General features: G+C 45.1%; 1 pseudogene across 1 annotated transcript in view; it reads right to left on the bottom strand.

The window, feature by feature from the left end:
- LOC146833567 (cytochrome P450 2D15-like) overlaps window positions 1-15,336 on the bottom strand; it is a 450,055-nt pseudogene that overhangs the window by 214,433 nt on the left and 220,286 nt on the right. Inside the window, exon 6 of the transcript XR_014960252.1 lies at window positions 1,125-1,265. The product of XR_014960252.1 is annotated as a cytochrome P450 2D15-like (transcript). The remainder of the gene's footprint in view (window positions 1-1,124; window positions 1,266-15,336) is intronic.

The raw sequence follows: 15,336 nt of genomic DNA, 5'->3' as shown, positions 1-15,336 counted from the left end.
GAATGGATCATCTCCTTCCTCGACGGAAGAACACAGGGAGTCCGCCTACCACCGTACAAGTCAGAGGCCACCGAAGTCATCTGCGGCGTCCCTCAAGGATCCTCGCTGAGCCCCACCCTCTTCAACGTCTACATGAGCCCCCTCGCGGCCATCGCACGCCAACACAACCTCAGCATAATCTCCTACGCCGACGACACCCAGCTGATCCTCTCCCTGACCAACGACCCCGCCGCCGCCAGAGCCAACCTGCACGAAGGGATGAAAGAGGTAGCCGAGTGGATGACGACCAGCCGCCTGAAACTGAACTCAGACAAGACGGAGGTCCTCATCCTGGGCTCTTCACCCTCCGCCTGGGACGACTCCTGGTGGCCTCCCGCCCTGGGCACCGCACCCAAACCGACAGACCACGCACGCAACCTGGGCTTCATCCTGGACTCCTCCCTCTCCATGACCAGGCAAGTCAACAACGTCTCCTCGGCGTGCTTCAACATCCTACGCATGCTACGGAAGATCTTCTGGTGGATCCCCACCGAGACCAGGAAGACCGTCACCCAGGCCCTCGTCACTAGTCGACTGGACTACGGCAACGCCCTCTACGCCGGTACCACCGCCAAGCTCCAGAAGAGACTCCAGCGGATCCAGAACGCCTCAGCCAGACTCATCCTCGACATCCCACGAACCAGCCACATCTCCGGACATCTGAGAGACCTACATTGGCTCCCCGTCAACAAAAGAATCACCTTCCGCCTCCTCACCCACGCACACAAAGCCCTACACGACCAAGGCCCGAGCTACCTCAACAACCGAATCAACTTTTACGCTCCCAAACGCCACCTCCGATCAGCCAACCACGCCCTCGCCGCCGTCCCCCGCATCCGAAGAGCGACTACAGGAGGAAGGTCCTTCTCCTACCTGGCCGCCAAGACCTGGAACTCCCTCCCGACCGACCTGCGCCTGACCCAAGACCACCTCTCCTTCAGGAAGAAGCTGAAGACCTGGCTGTTCGAGCAGTAGCGGCACCCCCCTCCCCCCAGCGCCTTGAGACCCTACGGGTAAGTAGTGCGCTCTATAAATGTCTTTGATTGATTGATTGATTGGTAATCAAAACCAAAGTTGCCACTTACTTTGAACGTCGGGGTAGAGAATCATGTGCAGCAGCCCAAAGCGTAAAGTTGTTGAAGTGGTCTCTGTGCCCGCTGAAAACAAGTCAGACACTGTCAATAGGAGATTGCGCTCATTGAACTGCTTCTGGGGTCACCTTTGGCCTGGAAAGACATTAACAAAGACAGAGCTTAAAAAAGTGTGTTCTCTTTCAGGGAGTTTTGGTTTGTTTTATGCAGCTTTATATAGCACAGGCATTACCCATTGTTAGAGCGCATTACAATGGCACTATAGCATTATATAAGTCACTTATATTGTATAGTCATAAATAGGGATTTAAGTGTCCAGCTGCTGTTGTCTTATGAATTAAAAATAATGCATGCTTATAACCAAGCTAAATACCAGAGCTGAACTATGTATGTAGACTGGACCTTTACAGTACGCTGCAATAGTTCAAGTTGTACAAAAACATGAAGACAGTCAGTGTCCCTGTGTGATGTATTTTAGGGACATTCACTTAATATTAACATTCACTAGCTGTATATGGGGTGTGCCGAGGATGGTGCTGGGAGAATGTGCGCACGTTCTGTTTTTTGACAGCTTGGGGAGACCGTAATTGAACTTTACTGCACTGAGCACTTTATTATGGAGGAGAGTAGCGGGTGACTACATCTCCCAGCAGCCCGACCAGCCCGAGTGCCGCTGCCTGCATGCAGGAGATGCTGCCCATGCGCCAGCAGGCGTATTTCAAGGCCCTGGTCCTTCAACAGCAAAGTATGCCCTCTGGCACGCCCGGGCCGTGACCGGGCCGCACCCAGACCAAGGACGGGCCCATCTGGGCCCATCCAAGACCGGAGGAGTCTGAACCGGACCATCTCTCTAACACCGGCCACCGTCTGTTTGCGGCAGCTGAAAGTTTGGCCGAGATGGGGGAAAAGAAGCTTACAGCGACGGCAACCCCTGGGGTAACTATAGACTCCCCTGATTCAATTTTAGGTCTTGCCTGCGTGGGCTGCGCACATGCGCAGTCTCACTGGCGAGATTTAACGTTTTGAGGTATTTTCTGTAAAGGGCTTTAAGCCCCGCCCCTCTTTTCCATTGGCCGGCGTCACCGTTTATGCTAAACGGTGGCCAGCCATTGGAAAAGAGCTGTTCGTGACGTTTTCGTTAGCCTTTTTGAGCCGTCCCATTTGGACCGGTTTGTCTGCATTCCGTGTGTCGCTAAAGGTTTCTTATCTTTATGGGGCCACGTGTTTCAAACACATGGCCCCATAAAGACAAGCTCCGCCGCATGTTTATTTTTGCATCTCGCTTTCACTTTAAAGTGAAAGCGAGATGCAAAAATAAACCGTGGCTGCCTGGCGAGCGCTCGTTTTTTTAAACAATCAGTCGTGGTGTCCGCGCGTCTTTTTTTTGTTCCTGAGTTTCATTCCACTTCCTGGCGTGCCCATCCCTCCCACCACCTCACTTCCCCCTGTAATCCCCCTCCCGTTCCTCGCGTGTTTATACTTCTTCGTATAAGCACTCTTACAAGTGTTCCTCCCGATAAAACCAGCCCGCTCACAAAGAGAAGCATGTTATCTGAATAGCATTAATTGAAACATGAGCATTTACCGTGGATGTGAGGACTGTTCTGTAATTGGCAACTGTCCTACAGCTCAGACCTGGTCTGTGACCTCCGACGCTTACTGCTGTGGCTGCCTCAGAGGCAATACCATGTCACTGGCTGTAGTCCCATCCACCAGTAGTACTAGAACAGCCTTTCACTGAATCTGGACGGAGGTGCCTGGCCCTTCCTTGTTGCCGTTTTTCCACTGGTGCTGCCCCGCCCATGCAGTGTCACTGGCAGTGACCATCTGGTTGCCATGTATTAGCACTCGCAGACATGCTAGGGCTTTTTTTTGGTTTCTACGCTTTATTCCACTTCCTGGCTTGCCCGTCTCTCCCACGACCTGCCCCCCTTCATTCTCCTTCCCCGCTCTTTGTGTTTTTAAACTTCTGCTTACAAACACTTTTAGAAGTGTTCCGCTCGATAAAACCGGCCCGCTCACATAGAGTAATTTCCACTCACACCGCACCGCTCTTGTAGTGTCACTGACAGTGACCTGGCTGCCATAAGGATCCTTGCAGGTCACTGGTTTATCTTCGGTGCCTGACACCAGCCTGATGCCTCTCAGGGCAGTACCGATGGACACTGGACAGACTGCCGCTATCATGATGCCAGTCTGCACTCAGCACTGGTGGTGTCAGTGGGATGTTTTTAATTTTCCTGCTAGTCCAGGCCCCCATGTACAGCTGCTGTAAATTATACAACAGTGTCCGCCCTGACCTCGCTCGTGTTGTTGCCCTGTTCTGTGTAGAAGGAGGTGCGGGGGGTAAGTGTGTCCAGTCATGGTGAGAGCAGAGCCACACAGCACAGCTCTCAAGACAGCGTAACCACCACACCAAGAGCTCTGTTTTGTTAACACTACAAGGCAGGGGCTTCACAGATTATTCGTCAAGCTGATCTTTGCCCAGCCTACTTTCGAGTTGAGTCTGGGTAGCTCTCAGTAGCCCACTTAGTCTCTCTGAGCAAGCAGTGCTTTCATTGGACACATCATGATGCAATAAGCATGATGCGCCTTGGATGTTTTGCTCAAATGCACCCCCCACTGGTGAGCAGTTGTGCACACAGACAGCAGATATGCCGCTGGCAAACTCAATTGTTGCGCCCTCCATGAGCAGACAAGTGATCTTCCCGCATACTGTGGCCATGTTTACCCTTCACTGTGCTCTCCCTACTATGGGGTAGAGTCATGCCAGCAGGAGTACTGCAGAGTCAGCTCATTTTCCAGCCTGGGCAGACATTGCCGGGGCCCACCGTAGATTGTGGATAATCCTATGATCGTACGCTGCATTGAGCATTTGCTAAACTTGAAGAAAGCCCCTCTCTTACTGCACTGGAGAAGCTCGCAACAGTACTCCAGAAGTGACCATTCGCAAGTTGACCAGCGCTCTAGGCAGAGTGTAGAGTATAGCTCTTTGGGCACAGATAGTGATTAGTTCCAATCTCTAGCTTTGTAACTAAACACCTAAGGACAGACTTTCGAAAGCAGAGCAAGTTCTATGTTAAGTGAGTTGTATCCTCCACTCGTTGCTGCATTTATGCAATGGTATTTTGTACGATGCTTCAAGTTAAACACGCCTCAGGGATCTTGTCTTCAGAGGAAGGTGTTGGGGAGTAGGGTCAGGAACTCACCCTCTGAACCCCTCCCGGTGAGCATACGAGGCAGTTCTAACTCCATTTACAAAGCGCCTCAAAGCCATCCCTGGGTATTTTGGTGCTACAGTGCATACAGCATAACCCTTCACATTCCCAATGAAATAGGAGCTCCAACATATGGAGTAGTTTTTGGACTATTCAAGGTAAAATACTAACAAATATTTCACAGTTAAGAGTGGATAGATTGAGAAGGTTTGTACCAGGCTTTAAACCTATTATCTGAAGACAGATTTGCATTTATTACCTAAGATATGCAAGCTGTTGTACCAAAGATGGCCCATGATACGTTGTGTCGCTGTAAGTATGGTTCACGGCCGATAATACAGTTGTTCAAAATGAGCATTCTAATGAGGATTTACTCGTCTTCTAATCTCTGATCATGTTGAGCCCACTTGACTTTAGTTGATTTACTTAAGTTGATATTTAGTCTTATTCTCCGGCTCGTCACTTTGTTTTTATTTTGTAGGAGTATTATTGATCCTCATGACGGCTGGGCCACTTATGTATGTACCTTGAGGAGCCACAGATGTATGTAGTGCAAAGAACTATGGATGAATGTAATGTAAAAGGGTCAGTGATACATGTATTTTGAGTTACCACTAATGCATGTACTGCTTACGGCCACTGATAGAGGTCCAAGGTGGGACTAAGGATGCTGCAGGCACTCCACCTCTTCTTAGCTTGGAACATTTTTACATAGAATGAATGAAGTGATGCAAATGCAGCAAGTTGCAGTTTTGTAACAACAGCCCTAATGAAAAGTGAAACAGCAAGTCCCAGAATGCATCTTCACACTGTTCGCTAAACAAGTCTGTTTAGATAAACATATCACACTGGTTTCCTTTTTTAATACATGTTTGGCCACTGGGACACCTCTCTTAACTGGGGATCATTTTTGATAATGTGGGATTGAGGTCTTGACTTTCAGTTTGGTGAACTATGTTTACCTTATGTTCACCCCATGTAAGGTGTCCCCAATGAGAACCACCTGCTGTCCGTTAATGCTAGTGCAGCTTGCAATTCTGACATATTTACCGGGCCTAGCTATGTATACACACTCCATCATCATACTGTGAGTGAGAAACAGAGAGTGGAAGTAGGTGAAAGAAGTTGCATAATCTGTTCAGATGTGAGACAGTTGTTTTGAGACCATTAGATTAGCACAATAGGGATAATTTCAGAAACATCTCAGGGATGTAACTGCTCTTTTCTGTTCTTGATACTCAAAATGTCTCACAAATGCCACCGAAATGACACACACAAAAAACGTCACACATAAACAACCTGAAAGCTTGGCAGCTATGAGTCTCCACGCTGGGGCCTCTCCCACATCCTAGTGCCCTTCCATTTCTAGTTTTAAGGTCTTAGAGTTTCTCGTTGCTCAAATTAGTGAATTTCTTATATTATGTTTCCCACGTCTTCATTGCTTGATTTTGCTCATGAGAAAGTGTCACTCATAGTCGTTGAATGTCTCTCATAATTACACTGAAATTATGAAAATGTATCTTCTGTGGGGACAGGGGATTACGCTCCTAGTCTTCACTTTGTTTTGCAGGATATTGCTTTGTTAGACACGTCTTTTTTCCCTATATGTTTCTAAAATCCTTTATCTGCATATCTTACACGCAATCTTCATACTTTCCATCACTGTTTTCACTGTCGTTCAGGTACTTGTGCATGTACCTCCTTGTGTGCTCTCTTACCATGCCTGCTGTCATAAACAAACCAACTGTCTGACCTTTAAACACACCGTTTTCTGTGTAATTGTCAATAATTCTTCAGATTTGTACCTCCACGCACTTTGACACAAATTGGTAATTACCGTTGGAAAATAAGTGACCATTGCTCAGTGCGCTATGCTTTGAGGTTTAAGGACTGGATGAGCACATAGTGTCAACACCTGTAAGATGCAGTGACAGGCACTGTGAGAAACTCTTTACCTGCCTCCAGCCTTAGCTCCAGAGATCTGTCACGACTATGCACACAATGCTTCAACTCACCCATCCCTAGACGTCAGTTTACAGTATGCTCTATAAAAGTCATATTTAAAAAAAAAAAAAACAGAACACGAAGTCCGGTAAAAACAAAGAGTTTTAGGCAGTGCAAGAAAACACAGGCTGCTTTTCTCACGTGTTAAAATGTGTTCATTTCTCCATGCTAAAATCCGTGCCAACATGGAAAGGGTTAGTATCCCCTCTATGGTGTATTGTATGCACAAATGTTTGTTACATGAGGGCCACACCTATTGGCAGTAGCGGCTCCTGGAGGGAGTGCTGCCGGGTGGTGACGCAGGGTGGGGGGTAGCAAACTCCGTTAGGCCATAATCTGGAGTTTACTACCCCCTCCCCCGCCCTGCATCACCACCCGGCAGCACTCCCACCAGGAGCCGCTACTGCCTATTGGCATTGCCAATTCTGGTTTTACACGCAGCTTAGTCAGTTCCTACTTTGCTACTTCTGCCATTCAGCAATGTAATCCTCTCTTCCCTCTGCCCCCTTCATTCTTTTTCCCGCATCCTGCTTTATTTTAAATTTGAAACAGGGCTGCTCCTTCGTTTAAAAAAGAAAAAAATGTTTAGTGGCACGCTCTTTATAGTTTTTGTTTTAATTTAGTTCTCCAAGATGGATGTATAACCATCTTAAAATGGTAAATGGACAACATGTCATGGGGCATTTGCACATATATATACTGAAACATGAACCCCTATGTGTCTGTCACCAGGCAGAAGCCAGCCACTTTTCTGAAGATCACAGGTGTCACTTTCTATGTGTGTGAGTTTCTTTTTATATGCATTTTTATTAAATAAAAGGTAGTCCTGGTCACCTGCTATACATTCCATCTTGCATTTTATGATCCTTTTTGCGTATTTTTATTCATCCATTTACACCCCTTTGTGTTAACATAGCCATAGCTTTACTCTACAGTTGCTATAAAAGCTTGTAGTATGGTATAGTGTGCACTTTTTTCTTTAAATTATCACTCCACTTAAAAAACATAAAAACATTGCCATTTACAATGCCAATAGCTCCAACTCCAACAATTGCGAGACCTATTGTATTGCAAATGCTTGTTAACTAAAGCCACTAATGCCATTTCCATGGAAAATGCTTTAGCAGAGCGAAAGCTCTCATTGGGGGATGGTGTCTGTGTATCTTTGGAAGGTCCAGAGGGTGTGATTCCCTCCCCCAAGTCTAATGTTAATCTTGGAATACTGGGCCTCGGACTTTTAGATGCTGGTAGTTTGCTTTCAACAGCTCCTTTGCCGTCAATGGTTAATGCCACGGAAAATGTTGAAGATAACGCCACACTAATTACTACCTCTTTTACAACAAAGTCTACCATTCTACCGCCGGCAGGCGGTAAGAGGAGAAAAGGTCTATATAAAGAGTCAGCCCCTCCAAAAACAAACAAGCATTGGAAATGCATTAGGTCTCGCATTTTTTGGAGTTGGAGCTATTGGCATTGCTAACCTCACCTGAAGGTAACATACACCAGAGATAAAAAGAAAGAACATGGAAATGTGCTCTGTGGAGCAACAGCAAACACACTCATATTTAATCTTTCAAATACATTCTAGTAACAAACCTTAGAATTCACATTATTTACTAAGTGAACAAATGGCAGCCTTGCTCTTATGCAGATGCTTTAAATATGCAAAAAAAAGGTAAAATGGGTTAATGTCCGGACGTAAAGGCCTTGTAATGAAATGTGTGTTTAGTGACCTGACGACGGGCGTGGTGCAATGACATGAGTTCACACGCGCTGTTTCTAAATGTATTATTTATAAACACAAGGAGGGAGGGTAGGCTGAGAGCTCAGGGCTGGGCAGGGAGGGATCTCTGAGGCCCACAACAGACTTCACAGTTCACACAGCACAGTCAATGCTTCAACGAGTTACTGTAATGCAGGAGCATGCACTATAATTAAATACAAACCGTACAATTCTGTACGCAATAAAATAAAGTATAAAAAACGGCCTTACCTGAACAAAAGAAAAAGCAGTGGCATTTTTCTGAGTTAACAAATGGTTCACACATACAGTGGACGAGAGGAACGCTGTTGGAAAGGATCGCTGCTGATAGTCACATCAATTGCCTGCAGTCTAGTAAGTTCACTAGCTGTAAGGGTACACCAGGGTTAAAACACAGCTGTGTGCATTACAGTCCTACGCCGTCTATTACATTTAAAGACGCGCTTCGAATATTTACTCTAAGCTCCTGTTGTGTCCGCGTTTGAAGCAACTCTATAGTCAACAATGACATCACTAAATAATAATTGTAAACGTGTGAATGGCAATTTTACAACTATAGGGTCTGCTTTATTAGAGCGGTGACTTTGCCCTTGTTTTAACTGTTACACATTCATAACAAGGAGGAAAGAAAGGGTTAATCAACTGCACATGCCGCCGCTGCTGGAGTAAACAGAGGCAGGCTGGGAGGAGTGCAGGTGCTGGAGGGGGGATTCGCAGTGCGAGGTCTCTGATGTGAGAAACCCGCAGCTGTGTGTGTGTGCTTGGAGGGTGGGGGAGGGCTCCGAGTGCGAGGAGGGTGGGGGAAGCCACAAACAGGCAGACAGAAGGGATTATCAATGCCTTTGTGAACCCGAGCGAAGGGAAATGAAAAGAGAGTGCGCAGGCACAAACATTTATGACAAGTAAGTATGCCCCGGAGCACGGCGTGGCTTTTGTTACGGACATAAGTAAAAAAAAATGCCCTGGCTACTCTCTGACATGCCCTCTTTTGTGAGATCAGAGCGGAGGAGCCCTGGTCAGAGAGGGGGTGTGGGTCAGGGGAGGGGGCGCCATTGATCCCATTCTCGTCTGGTTTTTGTTGCAGTCCAGTGTTTGGATTGGAAAATGTGACGCGCAGTAGGGACTGGCACTAGATAACAATATTGGGCAATTAGCATCCTAAACAGCACCTTTAATATAATGAATGTGCTCTGAAAACCGATTACCCAGAGCGTTTTATTTCAATGAGAATGCAACAAATGATACTTGGAAGGAGAAAGGCTTCTCGGAGCCAACGTCAGGCATTGTTGGCCCCTTTGTGCATGCTACCTTGCAGTAACTGTGAGCAGAGGTAGCAAAGGGAGTGCACACAAAAGTGCTGGGCTCCCGGAGACAGGGCATGACAGGCAGCAGCAGATTTAGAAGCAGACAGCGAGGCACTCCATAAAAAGACAAGACAGCACATTCCACAGCTCTGTTAATCCACTGCCGAGCTGTGCTGTGGAACCTGCAGGTGGAGCGTCAGCCACTAAGAAGACCTTTGTTTTTGTTGCGGCGATCAGCAGAGTGTTGACACAGCTGGCGGGAGGCTGCGTTTGCCTGGAACCTGGTGCTACCATTTATTAAACAAATATCCAGAAAAAGAAAGACATAGGGCAGCGTTCCGCGTCGTAAACATGAAAACATTATTATTCTTACCCAGGCGTGCGTGCGTGCGTGCGCGATGCCTACATAAAACAAGTAGTCCTTAAAAGAAACGATAACAGCCAGCAGCGGAACTACATTGTAGTTGGTCGGTGCTGCTTCCTGCGAAGTGGAAGCAAACCGGAAATGAGGTATCGGATTACCAGCCAAATCAATGAGCGAAATAAAACCGGCAATGACACATTTAACCAATGGCAAGTGACAACACAAAGAGAAAAAAAATGGGTGGAGTTTCACTACTAATACAGATTACTTGATGCCTCGTAGAGGCAGCATGCGCTGCCTATGCGAGACCTAAAAAGGCAAGGAAGTCAACCCCTCCCCAGTCAAGCCTAGACCCGGATTCCGTCAAACTGGATTTATTACGGCCTCCGGTGGATCTTTACGTTTTATTTTCTCTTCTGTTTCAACTAATTTTGTCCTGTTTGGAGAACATTGAACAGAAATTACAAGAGCTTTGAAGTCACAGTTCTGCTCCTAAACAAATAACCGCTCTTGTTAATGATGTTATACAACACCCAGAAAATCCATCTAACGATCATCTTCCGCACTTATGGGTGGATAGCTCTTTAAATGTGGGCAAATCCGGGCTTGGAGCAGCGAAAAGGCCTTGTACTATAATAACTCAAACAAATATTAGTGCAACCCAAATAAGCGTCAGAGACTTTCCACAGGTGGATGATACACCCCTAGTCCCTTCTCCCCTTGCTGTTCGTGAGACCAGACCATCAATTAGAACCTCGCAGAGAGAATGTAATCAGCCACAGGGGATTCTTGCAACCACACATTGGACCTTCTGCCTGCAGCTTGTCCATATGTTCTAGTATTGGCTAATGATCCAGCCCTTAGAGCCTCCCAAAGAGAATCCACTTCACAACTTATGGACAAATCTCAGCATTGGCTTTCTAACCACAGAAGATCAGGGCACCTAATACAGAATCACCTAATGATGGCGAGAAGAACACCATGGATTGGTCCAACCACAAAGGGCTTTGAAGGTGCCTGTATCATGCTAAATTTTGTAAACCCACTTATTGTAACAGATCTACTCTTTCAACCTTCGCTGGCTCTTAAGGCACCAACCAAAATTTGCTCTGTACCCCCTTTTTTTTTAATAAAACACAGAGCTTGCAACGTGGGTTGGTCCTTAGTAGCAGATTGGTTCTCCCTGTTTGTGATAGTACACCTATGTTGAATCATGTGAATCACCCAGATTCTCTCTCTTATAACAGGTTTGCCCCTTTATCAGGTCTGGACTCCTGTGATTGACTTGCATCAGCTAATCAGTTATCCCACATGCCACCTGATTTAGGGGAAAATGGGGGCGCTGTTAATGATGAACAATTGTCGCTTCAGGGAGTTTTCAATCCACAGTATAATCAGGGCTATAATGCCCCAGTTTTGCCTCATCCAGTTTCTCGGGGTACTTTCGATGATGTAAATGTTTTATCTTATACACTCCTGTCCTGGAACATAGCAGGATACAAAAGCAGGCGAGATAATGAAGAATGGCTACCGCCATCACTAATTTTCACATCATTTGTGTACAAGAAACTTGGGAGACTGAATAAATCTCCATAAATGGATATCGCTCATTCTAAACACTAGCAACACCAGCCACAGGGGGGATACACAGGGGGATCTGCTTACATTGATCTCCAACTCGGTTGTATTTAATATTTTAAGTTTTATAACTATCTCACTCTAATTTCACATTTTAATAATCAAAGGTTACTACTCCTGGGATCTTATGTTAGTGAATTATTATAATAATAACTTCCTAAACCCTGATGCGGTCCCTAAGCATTTAGACAATCTATTAGAAGATCTAGTGGAGTGACGGCCTAATTATGAGTATGCTCAACACAATCATTATGAGTATGGCGATCCTTGGACCGCCGTACCAGTGGATGGAGGTCTGACCCCCGCTATGGCGTCGGGCCTCCCACCGATGCCGATTACGATGGTGGCAGTGAGACTGACACAAGACCGCCACCACCACCAGGATCTAGGATTCATTGGCAGTGGCGGTGGGGAAAGCCGGCGGGAATTGCGACGGTACTGATGCCAACACCTCCAAGCAGCATTCGACCAGCCTTTCCACCAAGCATTTCATGGAGAGGACCCTGCCATGAAATGATTGGTGGAAAGGCATTCAAATAGGCCCCCAACAGGGCCCCTCCGGCAAATCTGCCCATGGGGGTGCTTGCAAGGGGCACATGCTGTGCCCCCCTGAAAGTGCAAAGTTGTGGCACGACATTGTGCATTCCACACCATGCACAAATGTGCTGGAGCAGCTGTCAGGGCGGTGGTATGCTTTTTAGGTCTCCTATGAGCCTAACGTTTTTGCCACCATGACACCACCAGCCCTGGATTACTGTTGTAATCTGGCAGGCGGGAATGCCAACAACTTGGTGGCTTTCCTTGAACCGTCACAGCAGCAGTCCAGCAAAGTTGTAATCAGGCCCTAAATATTTTCATTAACTTAGGTTCTCTGGTAGTTACAATTACACAAGGATAAAAGGCACATCACCCAAACCACAAAAGACCCTGTGACCCACAAGCTACAAAGCTGAAGAGGGTGCTTTAACATTCTGAAATACCTTACTTTAGTGGCTACCTGTCATCTGCAGGTTACATAGTTAAACCTGGTTGTCTGATAGTCCAGCACCAGATTTCACAACAGCTATCCTGGTGGGGTATGCAATATTACATTGAGGCAGAGATGGTGAAAGAGGGGGTGTTATTTCAATTGTATATAGATGCACTTTAAATTGCACCACTTTTGACTATATGGAGCTCTTGGGGGTCTAGTCAATTAATTTTTGCATTACCCTTTCTGCTTATACAATCTTGGCAGGTGTGCTGGTATACCGCCCCCCAGGTCTGGCAGGGGACTTTCTACCTTCCTTAGATGAATGTTTTTCGAAAATCATGCTAAAATATGCAAATTTTATGATTTTAGGAGATCAGAGTCAACATGTGGATGTTCCTTTGGACCCATGCTGGAGCGGGTAATACAAAAATTTTGTATACCCACCCCATTTTGCATGTTGTTTTACTAATTAGATTAATTCATTAATTATAATCGAACTAATGGTTTGGAGTGATTTGGAAAATACTGACCAACCTTACTAATATATGAATTACAATTGGGATTTGCACCTGCATGGCCTAATTAATACATGAACTAAATTCTGTACGCATATTAATGATAGACAATTAGAATATTGCATGATATATGTCGCTTTTGTGATGTAATTGTGATTTGTGCTTTATTCAGTAAGTATAAACCGCACTGAGTGTTGCTTTTGCTAGATAAATACACACACATATGGGTATTAGCGAGGGAATAACATTTAATTAGCCATTTCTATGTATTAATTACAATTTTGTGTTTCTTTGCTTAAGTTGACCATTTCGAGTGGCCACAAAATGGCTGACTTCTGTATCTGATGAAACCGGCTCCATTGCTCAAGGTTCTGGGTGAAGTGCGCATGCGTCACCGCTAGCAACTGTGGCCTGGACCTGACCCCAGAGGAACATGTACCCTCCAAGGACAGTCTGGGACATCAGCCAAATATTTTGAACAAAGACTGTTGTGTGAACCGGAACTGACAAGGGTCATAACCCAAAAGACACTTTCGTGAGAAACCAAAAGGATGATCCCTGATTCTCCAATCAGCGAACTCGGATGCCCAAACTTTGATACTTTTAACATTGATTTTACTATAAATGATGGTAGAATAGAGAGGTAAAAAGGTCGTTTTCCAATTTCCTGATGTTATGCTGACGGAGAGGACGGTGACACTGCAGGACAGCTGTTTCCCTGAATCTTTTACAGACTGATCGGATGCCCAATTTCCTGATGAACTGAACTTTCAAATTTGACGGGCATAGATTGAAGAGACTACTGGATTTGACTTAGAAGACGATAATTAGCCAGAATAGGTAAATATGATGGTCAGCTACTTGAAAAACTAATGAATTTACTTGCATTAATTAGATAAAGAATTGATTTGATTCATTACAGAAATGAGTTGGTTTGTTTATTTATGAAAATGTATTAATGCGAAAGGAAAAGAGAATTAGATAATCATTTAAACAGCAACTAGCAGATTCACCGCCAAAATTATGGGAGGAATATCCCAACAGAAAAATTGAAAACCTATCAGGATGAAGAATTATTATTTTTGTGCAAGAGTGTGACCTGGAGAGCAAAAAACTTACATGAAAGGTTAGAAGAAGTAGCAAATGAGATGGGCATTGATATTGAAAAGGTAAAAGCCTTACAGAAACCATATTGAGTAGATTTCACTGAAAAGGACATTAAGAATATGAACGCCACAGGACGAATAGGTCAAATTAAGGACATAATCATTTTGTTGAGAAAATGGGGAGACGTGGATAAATGGAGAAGCAGGTGGTATAGAAAATGCGATGATGCCTCAGATAAGACATTTTCACCCTTTCCTGTAAGAGAAAAGGAGAAGGTAGTGACAGAATGCCCTATGAGAGAGATTCCAGGAGGAGGATATGTACATGTCCCATGGACGAGACAGGATATTTTTATATTTACGAATGATTTGCCTCGACTACGTGAAAAGCCTGTCGAGTGGTACAGGCAGGTAGACAGATTTGTGAAATTGTCTAAAGTATTATGGATTGATTTGAACAGTCTGTTTGACATAATTGTACCAGCAGATCTATGGACAGAGTGCAAACTAATGATTAATTGGCCAACCCAGGAATATCCTAGGGATCCTAAAACAGGAGCTCCAGACCCCGAGGTAATGAAGAAATATGAGCAGGTTATGGTATTTTTGAAAAATAAAGTGCCTCCCAAAGAGACAGATTGGGTAAAAATTGATCGAACACACCAGGAAAGTAAAGAGTCAGTACATGCATATTACGAGAGGCTAATACTAGCTTTTAAGCAGTTTAGCGGAGATAAGAATCTGAGTGAAAAGGATTTGAGTCATTTTGTATACAGATTTGTACATGGTTTACGTCCAGAAATTGGTGAGATGATTTAACAGCATACGGTAGATTGGCAAAACAAGAAAATAGATGAAGTATTGAGACATGCTGAATACTTCAGTGATGAAATTGAAGCAAAACAGCGGAAGCTAAAAGAGAAGGCAATGTCGGCACAGGTAAAGGTAGCGGAGAGACAAGAAGCACAATTAGTGGAACAAGCAGGGTCAAAGCCGAAATTTAATACTGGGAAGTATAAAGGGAATATTGAAGAAGCTAAAAAGAAATTTCCGTGTCATAATTGCGGCAGGATAGGGCATTGGAAATCCGAGTGTAAGTTTCCCCCGAGTACTAACAATTAAAATCCATCATTGAACCCAAAGGTCCAGCATGAGGTGAGTGGTCAACTGCAGCAACAGCAGCAAGTTGTTCCCCCACAGAATCAGGTGCCAAAGCCGCCTTTTCAACAGAGCAGAAAAACAATAGAAGTATAGTAGTGAATCGGGATTCTACAATGAAGAACAGGTAAATAAGCCACCACGCGCTAGCGCTGTCTCGCAGT

The sequence above is a fragment of the Triturus cristatus genome, chromosome 4_2 (genome assembly GCF_964204655.1).
Source record: "Triturus cristatus chromosome 4_2, aTriCri1.1, whole genome shotgun sequence".
Lineage (NCBI taxonomy): Eukaryota > Metazoa > Chordata > Amphibia > Caudata > Salamandridae > Triturus > Triturus cristatus.
This window is presented reverse-complemented; position numbering and strand designations above follow the sequence as displayed.